This window comes from Castor canadensis, chromosome 5, assembly GCF_047511655.1.
Source record: "Castor canadensis chromosome 5, mCasCan1.hap1v2, whole genome shotgun sequence".
Lineage (NCBI taxonomy): Eukaryota > Metazoa > Chordata > Mammalia > Rodentia > Castoridae > Castor > Castor canadensis.
In genome coordinates this window covers 7,347,114-7,353,113 of record NC_133390.1, presented here as the reverse complement: position 1 = coordinate 7,353,113, position 6,000 = coordinate 7,347,114, and the positions used below count along the sequence as shown (strand labels likewise).

Here is a 6,000-nt window from a genome sequence, read left to right as displayed (position 1 = left end):
AGTGCATCATTAGTGATCTAGGTTGCAGTGATCTAGGTTGCGAGCTATTTTCTTTCAGGGTGTAAAATACACCATTCCATGCTGTGCTTGCTTTTAACATGTTTGTTCAGAAATCTGCTATTATTCTGATGGGTTTGCCTTCAGAAGTGACTGTGGTGCTTCCACCTTGCAACTATCAATATTCTTTCCTTGTTTTGTCTGCCTAATGTTTTAACTATCATATGATTTAAGGAGGTTCTTTTTCTGACCTTGCCTGTTTGAATGCTAAAAGCCTGCTGTACCTGGAAAACCATCTCTTTTTCAAGATTTAAGGAGTTTTCTGCAATTATTTTATTTAACATGCTTTCTATGCCTTTCGTTTACACCTATTCTCCTTTTTCTATGCCCATGATTCATAGGTTTGATCTTTTAATGGTGCCCTGGAGGCCTTGGATGTCCAGTGACACTTCTTTAGGTTTTCTGTTTATCTTCATCTGCATGTTTCTAATATATCTATCTTGTCTTCAAGACCTGACACTCTGTCTTCAAATAGGTCCAGTCTACTGGAGAGATTTTCAACTGAGGTTTTTATTTGACTTACTGAACTTTGTTTCCAGAATTTCAGCTGGATCTTTTTTCAGAATTTCTGCATCTTTATTGTTTGGCATTGCATTCTTTATTTTATTGAGCTCTTTGAGTTTTCTTGGAGTTCATTCAGGTATGTATGTATGTCCTCTTTAACTTTATTGATCATTCTTCTAATCCTTTTTAAAAAATTTTTTTTGAGAATTCATATACTCCATTATTATTGTTTACTTCTGTGGAGGTGCTGAGTTTTGGAGGAGTCACACTGCCTTGTTTTTCATATTTCTTGTGTTTCTGCACTGGGATTTGTCCACCCAAAGCCAAGTCATTAGTTGGAAGTAGCTTAGTGACCAGATTGAGGTGCTAGTTCTCAGTGGGGCGATAGCTCAGCAGCCAAGCATTTGCCCAGTGCTCAGGGCATTGGGCCTGATCCCCATCACTGCTATGATCGAGGAACATTAGCTGGGGTCTCTTGTAGAAGGGTCAGTTGTCCACTTCTGGGGTGCTTTCACTATAGAAGCTCCCCTTCTTTGTGTACTGAGAGCCACTGCTGTGGAAGTGGCAGGTTCCTTTTTGCTCCATAAGCCTCTCTCCTCAGTTTCTATCTCCAGGGCTAGCAAGCAATCCAGCCTATGGGTGGTCCCTGAATGTGTCACAGAGTGGGGAAAGCAAACACAGCACTGAATTCTGAGTGACCTCACGCTCTGCCTGCAGGTCTCAGTGCTTCTAGATCCCAGCTAGCCGTTCCCCTTCCTGTGGGGCAATGAAGCTACAGAAATCCCATGATTCAGAGGGTTTGGACTTAGGGTTCTCAGTCCCATCTGGCAGCAAACACATGCAAGGATGCAGTTCCTGGAGGTGGTCTCAGTGCTTTTTGACCCCGCCTAGCCACTCACCTCCCTGTTGGGGGAGGATTCCAAGAATCTGAGCTTGATTCAGAGAGTCACACTCACCTAGCCACAAATACACACTGGCTGCAGTTCCCTAGGGTGGCCTTAGTGATTTCCAACCCTGTTCAACAGTTTGCCTCCCTGTGGAGGGAAGGAGACTGGAAATCACATGATTTGGAAAGTCTGGGCTCAGGGTTCAACAGAAACTACAACTACCCTGGAAGCAGAACAGAAACAGAAACCATGACTTGCCTATCTTAGAGTAGTGGAGGAAAATAATTTGCTTCTCCCACATTTTCATCTGAAAACACACCAAAGTGCTTTGAGTGTGGAAAACTTTACGTGATTTTTGAGGGACTAGAGGTGTGGCTCAAGTGGTAGAGCACCTGCTTTGCAAGTATGAAACCTTGAGTTCATACCCAGTCATGTTGAGAAAAAAAAAAAAAGATAATTTTGAGGTATAATTCTGCCCAGAAAATATTTCCCTCCAGGTAAGATGAGTTTTTCAATGCCACCTTTTTCTTAACAAATCAAATATTCAGTTCCAAATATCAGATCTTTGTCCTTACCACTTTAGACTTACTTCCTGGTCTTGGTCTATGTGTATCTAATGCATCTTCTGAGTTCCCTTTGTTAAGAACCTCTTAAAGTTGGGCAACTGATGAAGGAATCAGGACCCAAAGACTATTATACAGTTACAGTGAAATTACTTAGTCTTCAGCTATGTAACGATGTATGTATAGTCTATGCTTTTCCATGGCAGAAAAAAATAAAAGAGCACCACTTCTTAGTGGGGATACAGTAACTCGTAGGATACAATGGAAATTTATTTTTAAAATATTACAAACATAAGTTCAGAAATTAGAGGACCTTTAGCAAAATTTCCACTACCTCCTATCATTCTATTTGGTTTGCAGTCTGTCTTATTCTAAGTGAGAGTCTCAGAAGGACGGAGCCCAAATCCTCTACAGAAGGCCTGCCCTGTGGCAAGTAAGCAATAAGACTTTGTTGACTGTGTGGCTCCATTTGTCAAATTTCTAGTTGTTCATGATAAGAAAGCAAGTATGGTACCAGGTACTACTACATGGAAAGAAGCAGAAGTTCTTAAACATTATTTTTTAGAAATTTGCAGGTTTCATTATCTGTAAAGTTATAAATGATCTTGGTTTGGGTGTGTGGTTTAGGTTTAGAAAGTACAGAAAAAACTATTTTTTTTCAATTATGTCTGTCACACTTTTGTCAAAAGAGATAATAAATCATAGAAGCTATCTTTTTTTTTTCATTTTTCTTTTATTATTCATATGTGCATACAAGGCTTGGATCATTTCTCCCCCCTGCCCCCACCCCCTCCCTTACCACCGACTCCGCCCCCTCCCTCTCCCCCCCCCCAATACCCAGCAGAAACTATTTTGCCCTTATTTCTAATTTTGTTGTAGAGAGAGTATAAGCAATAATAGGAAGGAACAAGGGTTTTTGCTGGTTGAGATAAGGATAGCTATACAGGGCATTGACTCACATTGATTTCCTGTGCGTGGGTGTTACCTTCTAGGTTAATTCTTTTTAATCTAACCTTTTCTCTAGTTCCTGGTCCCCTTCTCCTATTGGCCTCAGTTGCTTTTAAGGTATCTGCTTTAGTTTCTCTGCGTTGAGGGCAACAAATGCTAGCTAGTTTTTTAGGTGTCTTACCTATCCTCACCCCTCCCTTGTGTGCTCTCGCTTTTATCATGTGCTCATAGTCCAATCCCCTTGTTGTGTTTACCCTTGATCTAATGTCCACATATGAGGGAGAACATATGATTTTTGGTTTTTTGAGCCAGGCTAACCTCACTCAGAATGATGTTCACCAATTCCATCCATTTACCAGCGAATGATAACATTTTGTTCTTCTTCATGGCTGCATAAAATCATAGAAGCTATCTTGAAAACTAGAATTTTAATGGAGAACAAAGGAAGCATGGGAGAAGATGTATTTCACGTATAACTTAGGTAAAAGTGATAGGTAGAAAATTCATGAATGAACACTATTTAAAAATGAAAAAAAAAACCCAAACATTTCATTAGATCAAGCAATACATTCAAACCAAGAGTTTGAAGAATACATTGCATTTATAGGGAGTAAAATATTTGATAGGCAAATACTTACCTTTCTCTTTTTTCATCTATCATCTTATAATACTGATTAACAAAAAGGCACGCCAGAGGATTTGATGCTTATGATGGAGGTAGGCTTAGCGTTCTCTACTCAACAGGACTCACTGCAACAGGTTCTTTGCTTACCACTCTGAGTCATAAATATTCTGTGTCCTTTTCTTTTTTTATCAGTTTTTTTTTTTTTCAGTACTGGGGTTTGAACTCAGGGTTTATACCTTCAGCCACTCCACCACCAGCCCCTTTTAGTGTTAGGCATTTTCAAGATAGGGTCTCGTGGAATTAATTGCCTGGGGCTGGCTTTGAACCTCGATCGATCCTCCTGATCTCTGCCTCCTGAGTAGCTATGATTATAGGCGTGAGCCACCGGCGCCCAGCTTTTGTGTCCTTTTCTATTTACTGTGAACAGAGAACAGAAACTTGTTACACAAAGCCCAAACAGACAAAGGATTATTAGGCCACAGTGATCTGAATTACCATTTTTCTTTAAATAGATTCTCAGCCAGGTACAGTGATCCCTATCTATAATCCCAGCTCTGGGGAGGCTGAGGCAAGAGGAACTTGAGTTCAAGGCCAGCCTGGTCTACATAGAGAGACTTCATCTCAAAAAACATTCTCACATTCCAAAGAAAACACTTTTATGATTTTGTTCCATTTCCTAATAAAGAGAATTTATACAGTTTTCAGTTTCACAGAAATCATACTTTTTATGGCATTGCTCGGTGTTCTGCAGCAGCAGCAGAAACAGTGCTGCTTGACGAGCTGCGTGACAGTGAAGAGGTTAGCGAAAACTGAGACCCTCTAGTGGCTTCCTTCCTTGTTCAAACTGCCTCCACATCTCACCCTGCCTTGTGTGTGCTGTGTTTGTCCACATTTTACTGGCATGAGCACTGCTGTGTGTGGATATTCTGCTTATCATGAGTTCTCCTCATTTGTCTATTCATGTGTAAATCACAGAAAAATGTTTATTTGTTCAAGATTTCTACTTTTTCTTTCAAGATTTTTCATGATTTTTGTCCTCGGTGTCATATTCTGAAAGTTTCCCTATCTAATGGTTTTGTGTTACCTATTCTTCGGTATTACTATGATATAATTATTGATTTTCACATCTTTACCCCTTTGGAACTCACTTTCTTTTAAGGTGAACACTGGAAACATAATTTTAACACAATTATATTATCAATTCTTCAGCAACTTATTTGAAATGCCATTTTGAAATATGCTAAATTCTTACTAGAGAAAAGGTTAGATCAAAAAGAATTAACCTAGAAGGTAACACACATGCACAGGAAATCAATGTGAGTCAATGCCCTGTATAGCTATCCTTATCTCAATCAGCAAAAACCCTTGTTCCTTCCTATTATTGCTTATACTCTCTCTACAACAAAATTAGAAATAAGAGCAAAATAGTTTCTGCTGGGTATTGAGGGGGTGGGGGGAGAGGGAGGGGGCGGAGTGGGTGGTAAGGGAGGGGGTGGGGGCAGGGGGGAGAAATGACCCAAGCCTTGTATGCACATATGAATAATAAAACAATAAATAAATAAAAAAAAGAAAAATAAATAAATTCTTATATATGCACCAGGGTCCAATTATGGGTTTTATATTTGTTTAATTAACTTGTCTCTTCTGGCACATACACTGTTTAAAGTTTTGTATCATTTTAATACTATCTAGTATCTGGTATACTACCTTTTAATATTTCTTTTCAAATGAAAATTCTGATATATTCTTTCACATGGACTTCTGATGCAAAGAAATCATTACATTAAGATGTTGTATACAGGCCCAGCATGGTGGTGAATATGTGTAATCCCAGCTACTTGGGAAGTGGAGATCTGGAGGATGGCGGTTTGAGGCTTCATCTCAATAAATATGGGGGTAGTACTGTACACCTGTGATCCCAGCTGTCCAGACAGATCCAATGAGACTGGAGGTATGGCTCAAGTGGTAGAGCACCTGCTTTGCAAAAGCAAAGTTCTGAGTTAAAACCCGTCTCACCAAAAAAAAATAAATAAAAAGTGAAATCCTTACACTAAAAAAAAGAATGGCACATGCAAGACATAGCACACGTACAACAGACAGATCCTATGAAAAATCGAGACCCTATTTGAAAAGTAAATAAAGCAAAAAAGGTCTGGGGGCTCAAATGGTAGAACACTTGCCTAGTTACGTGCAAAGCCCTGAGTTCAAACACCAGTACTGCCCAAAAAAAAAATGGTGTATAGAATACAATCAAATGTTGAAAATTTTAATCTGAGAGCTATCTTTTACAGTTCCATCCTTCTGTATAACTACATATCATTTATCTCAATATCAGAGTGTTCCTAAGTAATATTTTACAGATTTCTTCAAATAGGTTTTGCAAATGTCTTATTAACAGATTTGTTGAAACATTCCT

At 39.1% G+C, this 6,000-nt stretch overlaps 1 protein-coding gene across 1 annotated transcript in view; it reads right to left on the bottom strand.

Annotated features, from left to right (window-relative positions):
- Positions 1-5,167: 5,167 nt before the first annotated feature.
- Positions 5,168-6,000, bottom strand: part of Vps26c (VPS26 endosomal protein sorting factor C) — a 50,173-nt gene continuing 49,340 nt past the window's right edge. Inside the window, exon 10 of the transcript XR_012447850.1 lies at positions 5,168-5,558. The gene's annotated coding sequence lies outside the window, so the exon portion shown is untranslated. The remainder of the gene's footprint in view (positions 5,559-6,000) is intronic.